General features: G+C 42.2%; 1 protein-coding gene across 8 annotated transcripts in view; it reads left to right on the top strand.

Annotated features, from left to right (window-relative positions):
* Nucleotides 1–1,308: 1,308 nt before the first annotated feature.
* The window catches only part of NRIP1 (nuclear receptor interacting protein 1), a 73,448-nt gene continuing 59,479 nt past the window's right edge, over nucleotides 1,309–15,277 (top strand). For 2 of the 8 annotated variants that reach the window (XM_068180638.1, XM_068180634.1), the window contains exons 1-2: nucleotides 1,309–1,523; nucleotides 8,252–8,336. The gene's annotated coding sequence lies outside the window, so the exon portion shown is untranslated. Of the gene's footprint in view, nucleotides 1,524–1,749; nucleotides 1,776–2,147; nucleotides 2,366–2,424; nucleotides 2,492–8,251; nucleotides 8,337–15,277 lie in introns of those variants that run through there. The other 6 variants (XM_068180642.1, XM_068180637.1, XM_068180636.1 and 3 more) reach the window with 5 other exon arrangements.

Genomic DNA, 15,277 nt, shown 5'->3' with positions numbered 1-15,277 from the left:
TTAAAATATTTAGCTTTTCATAAATGTGACTCCCTTTTGCTTTCTTTAAAGTGGAAATTCCTGTGCTCTTTAATATTAGTCTCCTACTAAAAAAACACTTGAATAGGTCATTTATTTTACCTGAGTTTTAAAACTAAAAGGTTGTCATGTGTTAATGCAGTAATTACCATGCAGTTTATATGTGACTTGCAAACAAATTTATTTCTCTTTCGTCAGTCTTTGACTCGTAGAAGTGAAGTATCATGAAGTATTCTGTAAAGTATTTGGCAGACAGTGTGCGACACGTCGAGACGTTTGTTAAACACAGGCACACAGGAGGTGTGATGAAGGTCGCATGCACTTTGCAGCTTCGTTTATACAGCCAAGTTCAGCCTGTATCTCTGCGTGCTCTTTGGTGGCAGCAAAGTCTAAAGAACAACTTGACATTCAGTGCAATTTCTGACAGCAGAGCTTTGGGGGACGTCGCCTACCAAAAGGTAGGGCTGACTCTTCTTGGGAAGCACTTCTCGGCTCCGGGTTGTTCGGTGGGGTTTTTTTTTTGTTTGTTTGTTTTATTTTTTTGTTTGTTTGTTTGTTTCCCTCCTAAACTGTATTTATTTGCTATGTGGCTTTGATGAGCCGCTCTGCCCCCGATCCTGGAAGCGCTTCCCCCCGCCTGTCCTCCTTCCCCGGCGGCACAGGGAGCGCCGAGCGCCCCGGCAGAGCCGGCAGGGATGCTCCCCGCTCCCGGTGGCCTGGGAGGCTGGGGCCGAGGATGAGGAGACGTGCCGGGAGCCGGGGGCAGCGCCACCCCGGAGCAGCCGCAGGTGCCGGGGCCGCTACCCTCCCGTGCCGCCGCCCGCTGCTGGGAGCATCCCGGTTTTTCCTTCAAAATAGCGGTAGCAACAATAACAACAACAACAATGATAATAATAATAATAACACTGAAGTTTCTAGCCCGTGTTTTTTCGGAGGAAAGGCTGAAAACTTAAGCTCTAAACTGACAAGTACTAGTAGCACTAATAGCGCCCTCCCCCCGCTATTATTCCAAAGCAGCCGAAAGGGGAAAGGGAAAAGAAAAAAAAAAAAAACAAACAACAAAAATAAAGTGTTATTTATAAGCCACTTCCATTTTCATTAGATACGGGTCCTCCGGTGCTGTCGCTCGTAAGTTTGTTTCCCGGGGGCTCTGCGACTTCAGTCAGATTAATGAGAGAGGGCAGGAGGGGCTGGGATTCGCGTACGTGCGGCGCGGCCGCCCTGCCCTGCCCTCGCCGGGCCGGGCGGGGCGGGGCGGGGGGCGCATCCCTGCGTGCCCACATCCCGCCCTGCCTCCTGCCGGGAGGTTACCAAAGGGTTAAGAAACTTGGCTGGATAGATGAATGGCGCGGCGCGGGGAGGGGCCGGGTTGCGCCGCGGCGGGCGAGGTGGAAGGCGGAGAGGGAGGATCGCGGCTGCGGGTTAGGCTTTGAAAGTCAGCCTCGCAGGCATTGCAGCAGAGCCCCGAGCCGCGGGGAGCAGCGCAGCGGAGCTCGGCTCGCCCTGTATGTGCGCGGGGGTGCGCGGGGATGCGCGGGGCGGGGGGAACGCGCGGACCCGGGGGTGGCGGGAGGCGGCGCGTCCTGCCCTGTCCTGCCCTGCCCGGTCCTCCCGCCTCGGCTCCGGCAGCCGCTGCTCCCCGGGAGCTCAGCGCCGGGACCGGCCGCGGCACCAGGGCGGCGTGCACGGCGGCTGCGGCCGGAGCGGCTCCGGGGGGCTCGGGCAGCCCGGCCGGGAGGAGCCGCGGCGGCTGCGGGGTGAGTGCGGCGCTGTTCCGCCGGGGAAATGGCCGAGCGGGGCGGGCCGGGCCGGGCCGGGGCCGCGCTGCCGGGCGGCGGCACCGGGGAACAATGCCGGGGTGAGCCCAGCGCGGCGGCGGCGGTCGCCCCGCGGCACCCCCGGTGCGGGCGGAAAGTTTGCCTGGCCGCGGTGGGTTTGGGGGAGCCGCCGGAACGGAAAAGTTACTAGTCCGTCCCCCCGAGACCCGCGAGTGTTTCACCGAGCGCCGACCGCACGCCCGAGCCCCCCTTTCGCGGGGACCCCGCGCCGCCCCTCCCGGTGCGAGCGACCCCCGGGGCCGCCCGCTCGGTGCGCCGCGGCTGCGGCGGCGCGGGCGCAGCACACGGCCTCGCTCCCGGGGCTGCGGGCAAGGCCACGCCGCCCCCGCCGCCTCCCCGGCCCTGGCGCTGCCCGCCCGCCACCACCTGCGGGCCCGCAGCCAGCCCGGGGCTGCCGCCGCCGTCCCCGCTCGGCCGCGGCTCAGGCTCGGCTCCCTGCGCCCCCCAAAGATGCCTTCTCATCGCTTCGGGCTCCTTAGGGACGTCGCTGTTTCCCTTCTAGACTAAAGGTTACTTTTCTAGACGTGGTGGGTTTTTTTTGGTTGTGGTGTGTGTGTTTTTTTTTTTTTTTTTTTTTTTTTTTTTTTGTTTTTTTTTTTTTTTTTAATTTGGTGCGTCCCCGAAGCCCTCTAAAGGTGAATTTTAATATTTTTTTTTCCTCTCACTTCCACCCTTCGTTTCTCCCTACAGAACATGTTGTTAGAGGCTCTTCTTTCTAAGTGTCAGTGGGTGATTAAGTTGGAAGGTAGTGACACCTAAGGAAACGTAGTATAGGCAAAACGGGGGCAGCGTTGTAGTGAGCAGACAGCCTTGTGTCTGTGCTGCACCTTTCTTCTCTCTTGTGTCTCCTGCTGATTTACTGGGCTTTTAATTTAAAGAAGGATTCGGATAACATGCTTGGCACATGTTGAAGGTGTTGGAAAAAAACCAGTGGGATTTCTGGCTTTGCGATTATGTTGTGGTTAAAAAGGCTGAAGTGGAAGTTGTCCTTTTTTGCCTCATCTCTCTGGAATCTGGAGACTATATTATTCCTTGTTTTATTTTGAGGGGACCTGCTGCAGCGTCAGACAGCTCACAGGCTGATTAGAATTTAACTGAGTCATGGCACTATAAATGCTCAGAGATACCGTAAAGCTTTATTTAACAAAGAGTGTGAATCCAGTCTGTGAAGACCTATGGGGAGGAAGCAGTCACTTGTGGAAAGGGGGCGGTGTATTCCTGAGCGAGTAGGGAACATTTTCTTTAATACACAAATGCGATTTACTGCTTCTGGGGCTGACTGAACACATGAGAGAGTGACACATAAGATGCCAGATGACAAAAGCTCTCTGAGCTGAGGATATCTTGTGGTTGGGATCAGATTTAATGGCATGTGAGTAATTCTGCTCTATGGGCATCATTAACTAACATCTCGGAAGGCACAAGTTCTCATCGAGAACAGTGTTCAGGCATCTTTGGGGTTTTTGCTGTCTGAGGCAGCTGTGTTCCCAAACTTGTGGTAGAGAAGTTTGACTTGTTCTGTTAGTGGTCTCCTGAGATAGAGTTGACATGGTCTCGAAAGCAAGACAGCGAGTTAGTCATGAGTGAAATGCAAATGTGAGGGTGTTTGTGTTCCGTGAGTGCCATGGAGGAGGTAAGGAGTAGTGACTGCATGTTTTAGGCAGGGTGAAATCTGACCTGCTGCTAGCCTGGCCTATGCTTCTGGGTTATCTAATGAGCAAGAGCTATCAATGGCTTTCAGGTTTTGTAGGCCATGCATGCACAGAATACAACATGCACTCAAAGGCCAAACCATGCTGGATTGAGGTTTTTGGGTTTTTTTCCCTTTTAGTCTTTCGGCAGAAAATTGCAGATGAAAAGATGCTCTTCTTCTCTGCTTCCCATACTTGTTTCTTTTTCTAAAGTGAAAGGTATGCTAACCAAAATTTATTATAGTCATAAAAACTATGTTGATAAAGAAGTAAAAGTAAATAATGTTTTTATATTGTAAACTTAAAAGTATGATCTAATCACTGGCTGTATCACCTGCAGTGTTTGATAGTTGTGTTTGGGGTAAATTTGTTCTGTAAAAGGCATCAAGACCTTTTTTTTTTTAAGTGATTAAGTTAATTCAAACATAAATTAACTTTATAATGCTCGTATTTGCCTGTAGTTTTGCTTATTGCAGGATTTGCTTAAAATAATTTGACCAAGTCCTTGCTTAAAGCTTGTTTTGTCTCTTCAGAGCTTGGTTTATTTTTCAGGCTTTGAGCATTGGCAGAAAGTTTCTCTAGCGCCAGCTTTATTATCATTAGCGGTGCGAGCACTGTTAATTTTACCAGCGACAGTGCGGGACAGGACTACAATAAAAGATAAAACCTGTTTTGCATTGTGCCCAGCACACGTATAAACTTGCCCAAGGCGTTTCCCCCAGTCAGCTGTCCTTCTCCTAGGGCTGTGCTTGACACCTCCTTGCAGAGCTATCAGAGAACACATGAAGACCATAAGAATCTTTGAATTATTATTGTAGAATAGTTCTTCAGAGCTTGCCTGTGCCTCAAACCCCACAAGTCTTGTGGTTGTGTTTCTTTTTCCTGTATGTGAATGTACAGGGAGTGGAGGAAATCCAGGAGAGAACCTGGGAAAGTGTGGGGTTCCCAGCTGGGTGCCTGGTTTGGGGGCACAAGCCCCTTTTCCGGGGGGGGCTTTAGTGGCCACCCTCCCATGCATGGGGCCTACAGGCAGGGCAGGGATCATCTCCCACTTGCTGAGTGATGGGTTAGGTGGTGAGCAGGAGGCAGGGTTAATAGGATAGCTATCCTGGAATACCCTTTTGGGACAAGAAGTGTAAATTTTGAAGTATAAAGCATTGCTGCTCAGGAGCAGGCAATGACAAACAAGCAGAAAGGTATATAGGTAGGGAATGAAGCCTGAGCAGGAGGAGAAGGTGTGAAAGAATATGCATAAATGTACAAAAAATAGAAAGCATAAATTTGACAGTCTGTCTAAACAGTCTTGAACTAAAGACAAAAAGGTTAATGGTAACAGCATTTGTGGTTTGCTCTTTCTTCCTGCCAGCAGGCCAAAACGATAAGAACAGTAACTCTGAGCTGTGCTGGCCTGCCTGCAGCAAACAAGGGGAGAGCTGGGGGGAAGTGTTTAGTAGGGTTGTAGCATTGCTTTTCCACATTTTGGTGTTAGGGATTCACTAGTTGCATTGGCAAAGACTGAGTTAGAGAGCAGCATACAAGGGTTGGCACTCAGTACTTCTGGGTGAACATCTGGGATCATGTGAAAACTCATATGTTTCCCAGTGGGAAGATATTCCTTGGTAAAAGTGGGCAGAGGGACTCTTTTGTGCCTGCTCTTTAGGGTTTCTGGATTATTTATTTCAAATACTTGGAAATGCTCACAGACCTATTTAGCACTTGAAAGAATTAATTTGGTAATTTATTTGGCTGTCTGTTGCAGGTCACTTGGCTTGATGGTTGAAGAAGGAGAATAGAAACTAAAACTCATGTAAATAAATATTCATGTGCAGAAAGAGGAAGAAGCAGTTGCTAGACATCTTAGCTTGGGTCAAACCCCTCCTGGCATAGTCTTCTCGTACTTAAATTGTTATTGGACTTCATTGCTCTTGTTTAATTGCCTGTCTTGAGTGAAATTTTGTTTTCATACCACTTATTTCTAAATTGCCTTCAGCAGAGGAAAACCGATGTTGCTTGTAGACAAACTCAGATTAAAAGCAGAAGCTACAGATCTTCTGTTTAGTCACTGGTTTCTAGGACTGTGAGTTTAATGTAGGAGAGAAGCTTCTGAGGGGATGATCTTCCTCTTCTCAAGAGAAGAAGTTGTGAGGGAGTCCTTGCAAAGAGATCAGGTGCTAGATGTAAAATGTGTTCCAGTCCTGGATGAAACTATTATTTGAAAATAAGTAAGGGAGTATTTAATTTTCCCCAAAAAATAGTCCATGAAGTTTTGTATTGAAATGTAGCCTAGCATTAAGTCTTGCTCACAGATGAACTGTATTTTTGTTCTCATTGGTTGGTATTGTTGTTCTGACTTTTTTCCACAGCAAACTTCTAAGGTTCATCTCTACTTGCTTTCTGCTTCTTCTCTGCGCCCCATCCCACTGTGAAAAGAGATAGGGAAGTGAACTGAAAAGGCCTTTTCAGTGATGTCAAAAGCAAGGCTTGCCTCAGATGTAAAAAGAAATGATGGTTCTTGCCCCAGGAGATGGCCTTGTTGGTGGTGTTCATGTTATCACCTATCCTGCGTTTGGTAGTCCATAAAACAGCAAAAATCAACATTCCAAAAACCATAATGTGTGTAAAGCAAGTGGTTCAGATGCAAAGAGTTTGGGAGTAAAATATTACTCTAGAAAATTTTTTTCCTCAGTTTTGAAAACATATTGAAGGAATATGGGATTTTTACCAGCAATAACAAAATCTTTTGTTGTCTTTTCACTGAACTCTCATAAACCTTTTGTAGTTATTTGGAGCAATACAAAAAAGACTGTCGAATACTGACCTAAAGGAAATCCCATCTTTACATTGAACCTTGATGGCAATATTGCATGGAGTGCATTTTTGTTTCTTGTTCTGTGTTTTTCCCTACTACATAGCAATCTCTCTTCTCTTGGAAGTAGAAATTATTAAATTCACCCACTTTTTAGTGTTGAAGAACATTTTGTCTGCATCTATAGTATAGAGCAGTAATAGTGGAATTAACCATTTTTCTCAAATTCAGGTGGCGTGTTATTTTAATAATGCTGATTTCCTCTGCTCTTTAGGACCTCTTGTCCTGTTTTTTATTTTCTACAAAAGATTTCACATCCAGCTTATTTGCCTTTTCAGTAAAACAGAGTTGAGAAGGCTTTGAACTGTGTTTACTGTGTTTATTAGCACCTTTGTCACTGTACCTGTAATTTCTTTGTTAATTTTTACTGTGATGGTAGATCATTTTTTCCCCTCCTAACTGAATACAAATTTTGAGGGTTGTGCCCCTTCTGTGGTGCAGCTTACCTTTTCCTTTTGTGATGTGTATGGAAGAAGGATTTAAAATAGTGTCTGCATGTAGTATTCCAGGGTATTTACTTATTTTTCAGCTTAATTGGCTCTATTGTCAGGCATCTTTTTTTGAGTCTTGGTGCTGGCAGTAGTCCAGCATGTTGCTGTTATTTCATGTCCCTGGAAGCTTTGAATAGGTGGTTTTTTTTGGGTGATGACCCATTGATCAACACCTGTATCCTTTTTCCCAGCTATCAAGCACATTGCAGTGGTAAGAGTTAGATGTTTTCTCTAATCTGACTTGCACCCAAGTGATTTTGTGGAGGGAGAAATTGTCAGATGTGTCCCCAGCACACTTCTCACTTCTCACTCTTCCCTGACTATCCTACCCATCTGTACCCACCTGTGGGGTCGTCAGTGCTAGAGAAATTCTGTGTTCAAAAGTTTTTGAATGCATTTTTTAGGAACAGAGGCTAAAAGTGTTGAAATAAGGAGAGGAACTCTCCCACTGCCAAGCAGAAGGAGGGAGGGGAAAGTTCAGCTAAGTGGTGAAGAAAGTCTCTTCTTTTTAATTTTTTAAAGTGTATTGTATTGTATTTGAAGTTGACTCTATGCATAATAAGCTTGCTCCTTTGGTGGCAACTCGAAGACCTTTAATACTGAGGCTTGTCACAAAAACAAAGCTGAAATAGTAGAAATAAGAATGATCTGGGCTAGCTCTAAGTTTGCAACCTTTAGCAAAATTTCACTTAAGAATAATGGACAAATGCTGAGAAGAACTTTTACGCTGGGATTGTAATGGATAACATTCTCTAACTAAAATAAAATAGTGTTATATATGATTCTTAAATCTCTCAAAAGCAAATATTAACAATTTCTGCTGGTTTATCTTTTTCTAACTAATTTTGTTGCATTTAGCATTGCACTCACCTGTTATAGTATACTCTTGTCTTTTCCTTATGTGTATGTAAATTGATGGAGACTTTAGAAACTGATTTTGATGTTCATGGGTACAAGTTTGAAGTGTGAAGCAGTAACCACTACATAGGAAGGAGGGCTTTCATGTCACAGCTGTTTTTTGAATGAAAGGAAGGAAAAGAGGATTCTGGCTTAGAGTTGAATGTGGCTTTTATTCTTGCAGAATAATGTCCCTTAGTACAAGTCTAGACAACATGAGTTGTTTCTACGAGTTTTACTCATGGTTCTGTCTGGAAGATTTTGATTTCTGAAGTTTGGAACTACATTTTTCATCTGATATGAAAATGTTACTTGCAGTTTGTACTAAACAAAATAAAGCATTGCTTTCTGTTACACCAACAGTAAGAAAGTAGATCAAGATCAAGGCATATTAGGTAGGAAGGAATGATTTGTAGAATTTCATAGGGGGATTTCTGCTGTTCTTTTCAGATCAAGCATGAAATTTTTGAGGAAGAAAATTAATGCATCCTTGGACTCCTGAAGGAAGAGCTTTCCTAATGGAACCACATTCAAGGTAAATCATTTGTTTGGGTTGTTTACCTAGTCCCTTTGGTTTGGGGTTTGTTCTTTGTCTTGCCAAAGCTGTCAGACAGCTGTGTGCCATGTATAAGCCTTTCAGGATTCTAATATATTTTGAAGTGATAAATGTTCAAGTTAATCCCTCTCTTTTACTGTAAGAGTTGGGTTTTTTTTTTTTTTTTAATATGTGTGCTGATTAAAGAAAAATAAGTATTTTTGTCATGTCTGAACTTTTTGTATGTAATTTGCTGTTAAGTTCTGAAGATTTAGCCCACTTGTTTGGGAGGTAGCTAAATAGTGAAGAACTTGATTTACATGTAATTTCAGAGTGAAAGAGAAGATTAAATAACACTGACTGTGTTACCATCGCTCATATTTTTTAAATAAAACAGATCCAAATTGAGTTGTGTGGCAAGGGACTGTCACAGTAAAATCATTATTAGATATTGCATTACCATGGCTCATAGACATTTAGCATCGCTGTCATTTTGTTCGGACCTGCTCCCTTGGTTCCCATTTCCTAAATCCTATTTTTTTTTGATACCAGGGAAGTGTTGTCCAGTGGTTGCTTATGTATATGCACTTTAGTTTGTGAGTCATTTTATTCACTTGAGTAGCCCCACTGTCCTCGGTGGGCCTACATGTGTGCCTAAGAACTTGAGAATGTTGATGAGCATAAAGAATACAATTTGGGCATGTAATGGTTGACAAGCAGTTGTTGTTTTGTTTCTTGTCTCTCTTAGGACTCATTTGCATTGCCTCCAGTGGCAACTTTTGTGAGCATTAGTAGGGAAGGTCTAGAAGCTGGAGGCAGTCATACCAAATCCCAGCCTGCGGAGTTTTCTCATATCCATTTTAATGACACAGATTGCAGATGCAAGGATATATTTTTCTCTTCTTTTAAATAAATCCATGTGTTGCTTGACTTTACTCAAATACAGCATTGGTCTGTGTAGTGCTGTTTGAGCATCTCCAACAAAATAGAATATAGCCAAGTGAAATCATTAGAAAATATATACACTTTTTAAATTGCAGGGGATTTGGATTTAACCAGAATCAGTGCTTTGGAAATAACCAGAAATTCAGACTGGAAATCCATTTTTCCCCCACAATGTTATTTCTATTTGACTTTTCAAAAAAAGAAGTTGAATGTTGCTGTAGTGTATTTTATAGTTGTCTGAGCAATTGTATTTACAGGAAAGTTAATGGTATTACTTGCTGGTCTCAGAATCAGTAAGAGAGGCACTTTGGAATTAGAACATAATTAATTAATTAGCAATTTAAAACTGGAGAATTGTTGTGATCAGCAGCAGATGGTCTCTTATAGAACTTAGTAGACAGTGGCTTTTGTGGTAGCAAGCCTTTTGAAATCTTTCACATCTTCAAAGTAATTCAAAGCTTTGGTTCAAGATTGGTTCCTCTTTGTAAAAGGAGTTCTATTTAGTCAGAGTTGCAGAAGCATAAACTGTAAAGAAGGATGTTCCACCTAGTGTTCAACTTGTCAGTAAGGTGCTTAAGCTAAAGATTTGAGAATGTGTGTCGTTGCACACATGGCTGGTAATCCCCCGCACAGTTTGCGTTCTGTTTTCTGTTTCTAACCTGTATTATAAAGCAGTTATTGGCAGTCATCATTGGTTTTTTGGAGTGGGGAATAGGTTTGTTTACTGGTTATGAGCGTTAATTGTGGAATACATCTGTTGGTATACCAAGCTTGCTTGCATACACAGTAAATAGCTTTATTGTGGAGTCCATTAGTGTCTTGATCAGAGGTTTCTTATTGTCACTGGAATTAGAGTTCTTGTTTAAGTCAGAGTTCTGGACCCTTAGGGTAGACTTTCTCCAAAAGAGTACTGCTTTAAAAACAGATCTGCTGGTCTTGTTTATGTTGTGTAGCCTTTGTGAATTAAGAGATAGTGGAGCAAGAGGCAGCCATGCTTTAGTTGAGCTTGCATAAAAGGAAAAGTGTGTAGCTAGAATGAATAAATTATGTCTTTAAGTCTGTGCAAGTCTGAGAAACTTCAAAGGATGCAGCTCACCTGAAGATGCATATGAGAATTACATACTAATAGTAAGTGTAACTATCTTGTCAAAAGAACAAGATAGTGACTCAGTGTGAGGAGAGTTGGCAGAGGCAGCCTTTAATTGAAGAGAAAATGGTCACTGTAAACCAATTATGTCTTATTTTTAATGATGGGTTTCAGAGAACAGCAAATGAGTGCAGTATGATCTTGGCTGATAGCATGTGCTTTTCTTGTTGGATAAAAACCCAAAAGCCTGAGGATATGAAGTTGCTTGCAGAAGTTTCACTTTTTTTTTTCCCCCTTGCCCCGCTCTGAAGAAGAAAAAGTAGGCTATGCCAGTGGAAGTAACTCCACTTTTTTTGTTGTTAAACTGATTAGTGTTCGAGCATATTTTGTCTTTGGGGACTAACACAGGTGTTGGTAGAGAAGGGTAGAGAAGCATCCCTTGCTCTTTCTGTATCTTAGCATTTAATATTAAAAGCAAACTTTTAGGTTTAACATATTTGAACTTGTACTAGATAGGGTTAATAGGCTAGAACAAAAGGTCAAAGCATAAGGCATTAGGCTTAATTAAGGGAGAGCAAGAGTGGAGGGAGTATGTGACAGTTAAATGGGTTTCCCACAGACTAATGTCTGTTACAGTGCAACCATGCCTCAACTTAAGTGGGTTATTTTGTGCAAAGGGCAGCCTCGATTAGCAGTTTGACATGCCAGACGTTTCTGGCCAATCCCATCTGTTTTGGAGGTTAAAAAGCATACCTTTATGAGCTGATAGATTGATTTGTATGCCCGTCTGGTAAAGATTAGGAGTCCAAGGCCAATGCTGTAAATGCCAGTTATGGAATATTGTGCTTTCTTAGCCGCTCTTTGTTTAAACTGTGGTGCAACGGGGCCAGCAGCTCTAGAAGTGACCGCGTGGCAGGGGTGCCACGGTGAGTGTTGGGAACCAGAAACATTCTGGGAGGAACATTTCCTCCTTCCTCAGGTTTGTTTTGAATGTGAGCCTGGAGGCTTTGGGCGTTTTGCAGTGCTTTCCTTGGAAGGGGAATCTGGCTTAGCGCGTTCCCACGTAAGGCTCATGCCTCTTCCTTACTGCAGCCGCTGCTCGTGTGCTGTCCAGAGGTTACCTGTCTCAGCACGAACACCTGTGCAATTCCAAGCACAGTTGGCTGCAGGACAGTTTTGGTACTTGAAAGGTTTCAGCACTTGTCTGAACTCATTATTCTGTCTGTATCCTTCCTCTCTGCTGTTCAAGTGGGACGACACATGCGTATTCTGTTGTTTTTCCTTTGTAGCTCTTACTTTCAGGATAGTTTTTCTGATTGTGTCATGAGGTTGCCTTAGAAGCCTGAAATAAAATAGCTAGCACACAATAAGTTTTGACTGTGTTTCTCACCATCTTTATGACTTTGTAAAGTCAAAGTTACATTACTATTAATATAAGACTATTAATAAATCGTTGATGCAATAAAACTGTTTTTGATAATGTTCAAGGTTCACACACAGTTGAAGGTGATTATCCTATTTTAAAATCAAGTAGAGGTCAGACTGTATTGTAAGATAACTGACTGTGGCCCAAATGGTATGTGATAGCTTCAAATCAAATGACAGTCCTCCTCACTTTAAATATATACATGGTTTAGAAATAAATTGTTAACCTGAGTTGTGTTTTGTGTAAGATGCTGATTGACTTCCAGTGCATTTTGTGAAAAGCAGGGAGATAGATGCATTCACCTAAAAGTTATGCTTAAAGCTCTCATTTTTTAAGGCACTGTGTAAGGTTTCCCTGTTCTGTCTCTTTTCCATTCAAGCAGTGACACTTGTAGCTAAATATAACTGAGACGTATTAGAGACAAATTAGCATTTGGCACCCTACATTTAGCATTTCTACATTAACTTTTAGAAGTAGTCACCTGTCTAAAGTTTCTTGGTTTTCTCCTTGCAAATGTGATTATATTTCCCTTCTTCATTTAAAAGAAAATGAAACTGGATGATAGCAATGATTTGCTATTTGTGCTGTAAAGATTCTGTGTACCTGAACTATATTTTTTCTGTGGCAGCTGTGACCTGTTCCTAACGAGAGTTCCTAATTTGCCAGTATCTTGTCTTCACTTTAGGAAGCTCTGTAAGAGCCACCCTAGTTTTTCTTTTTTTCTTGTGAAAGTGTCTTCCTTTTACTTCTGTTTAAAATGCCTAGAAATATTTACAGTGTCCTTTAGGATGAGCAAGGCAACATCATTATCTTGCAGTTTATTTAGTAACATGGAGCTGAAATGGGCATATGCAGCATCATGTTCTCTATGGAATAATATCTATTTAAATGATTTGGATCTAATACATATTTACATGAAAAAACGTCTTGCCCTTCTCTGTGGGGAGAGAAGGTGAACAAGCATAAATTTTATAATACTCATTGCTTCTCTTGCACTAAATCATACTTAAATTGCAGAAGGTTGCTGGCTTGAGAGTTGTATAAAAAGTGCTTGGCTAGTAAAGTAGGGTGCAGGGAGATTTATTTAATTTAATACTAAGAAAATGTTGTCAGCTGCAGTGTATTGATATTGGACTGCCTAAATCCAAAACCTGTACTTTAGATTTTTGTATATGTATATTAGTAATAATTACATGGTTATAATGCACAAAATGTAATCCTGAAATGATCCATCAGTGCAGCGTGCATGTGTGCTCCATTCTGGCTAATTTGATTGCTGTTGATCATATCTGAGCCATTATCTAATATCTTAGGAATGGATGGATTTTGTCTATACTTTTCTGCTGTTTCAGGGCATGTCATACTTTATGAAGTTTCTTGCAACAGTCATTGTTAGAATTGAGCATTATTGGCATTTCCCACTCTCGGTGTACAATGGATGAAGCAATGAAGGTGTTCATGTAGCATTCTAAAAGTTGCCAACTTGTCAGCTTAGTGTTCCCAAGTATAAAGGCACTGTACCAAATATTCGCTAGTTCTCAGTGATATGAATGTGTTTTTAAAAGTATATTTTATGTTGTGGCTTTCATTTAGAATATTATAAAACATTTGCATAAGGTGTTCATACAGCTGGGTTGGCCGTTAGGCATTAGAAACAATTCTGAAGTGTCCGTTGCTTTCGACTTTGAATAGTCTTCAGAAAAAAAAAAAGAAGAGATAGACTTTGTCTTTGGTGTCTTAGAGGATTTGCTTTTTTTGATCTAATTGATGGAAAGTGAGTACTTGGTTGGTATCCCTGACCTTTTGCAAACTGGGTTAGAAAGATGCTACACAGTCCTTGTGAACTGGCCGACTATGGATTTCTCCTTATTTTAGATTTCCATACTCTTTGACCTTGTAGTTGTTGACTTTGGTCTGGAACAATTTCAAAGTCATGTAAATGAATGTAATTAAGGTATTGCTTATCATCTCAGAGTTCACAATGATGCTTATTGGCTAGAAAGGTTTGTTTACTTAATATGGAAGGTTAATAGAAGGTTAAATTTTACTGTGTAAAATGGCTTCATAATGTTTTTTTTTAGCAGCTGAAGAAAATAGTGTTTGAAAAGGCAAATAATAGTTTTATTTGACCTCCACTTGTTTCCTGATGCTTGCATTATTGGGAAAATTTATCTTCATTGCATAGTCTTATTACAGTTTTCCTTTCTCCTTGTTTTACAAAGGGAACCTCTCAGAACTATTTGGAGGCCTTTGTGTACAAAAGGAGCTACATTAAGGAAGGAAGTGCAAAAATGTTTGACAATAATTGCTATAAGTAGTCCATCCACTTCCACTCTGTCTTTTGTTCCCCCTCCCTGTTTTTGCCAGAATGAGATTCAGGCTTTGTTCTTTGGTGCTTCTTTTGTCTTTATTCCCACTGCTGCAGAAATACAGTGAGAAATCAGCACGAAACAGCAGGGAAGAACATCAAGATGCTGGCTTCTGCCTTCATTTCTCAGGCAATAGAAAGAACTGGGCCTAGGTCTCTATTTTCTTGCCAATAGCCTTCAACTTTGATTGACTGTAGTTGTTTTGCTTATCGCTTATGGAAAAAATTGCTTGCCTGAGTGGGTTGTTTTTTTTCCCCCCTCCACTCAGGAGTTTTTGTAGTTGGCAAAGAGATGAGTACATGACAAGTGTCATGATAAACAGAACAAAAAGACCCCCCCAAAAACTTTTTCACACACCTTTTTTGTCTCATGGTGTTTTTCTAGGATTGCAGCTTCCAGATGGAGAAGCAGACCTCCCTGCTGGGTTGGGGGATCCAAGCAAGAGTGTTCTGCCAGTCCCACACTGGACTGAGTTTGGTGGGGAAGGACAAAGCTGTGTGAAACTGGACACAACTGTCTGCTCAGATTTCTGGATCCATTTGGGCAACAAGGACTGCTGGCTGTGTTTACCTTATTTTGCAGAGTACTTAGTTTTTGCAATTTCTCTTATCAAACGAGAATCATGTGGGCTTCTCACTGTTGAGGTAGCTAACTTTCTTCTGTTTACTTGAATTTTATGTGCTAAAGTAATTATGCAACAATATCCTGCAAATGCTCATTAATTTAGTGAATAGTCTTGTTTGACTGTTTCTAGATTGTGGGGATGCTCTGCAACTCAAACCCAAGAGCACCCCTTGCCCTCCCATTTTTGCAAGAGCTGAAGGTTTCATGTACTCTTGTTCCTAATCATGAAGACAGGACAGATTTTTCTTGAATTTACAATAACAACCATAAATTGAAATGATCTAAAGGTGCTTTCAGAAGGTGGATAGCAAAATCTCTTTGGGTGAGATGTGAGAAGGAAAGAAACTAAAGTTCAAAACCAGAATATAATGATCTAAAAGGCTTGAGGACGTTGGGGAGTTGGAACACAACACATAAGTGTGAAATCCTTCAGTTTTGAAATCAGGAGTGGTGCTGTTGAGTTCTCAAAGTCCAAAATTTCACCTGAATT

The sequence above is a fragment of the Anomalospiza imberbis genome, chromosome 2, assembly GCF_031753505.1.
Source record: "Anomalospiza imberbis isolate Cuckoo-Finch-1a 21T00152 chromosome 2, ASM3175350v1, whole genome shotgun sequence".
Taxonomy (NCBI): domain Eukaryota; kingdom Metazoa; phylum Chordata; class Aves; order Passeriformes; family Viduidae; genus Anomalospiza; species Anomalospiza imberbis.
This window is presented reverse-complemented; position numbering and strand designations above follow the sequence as displayed.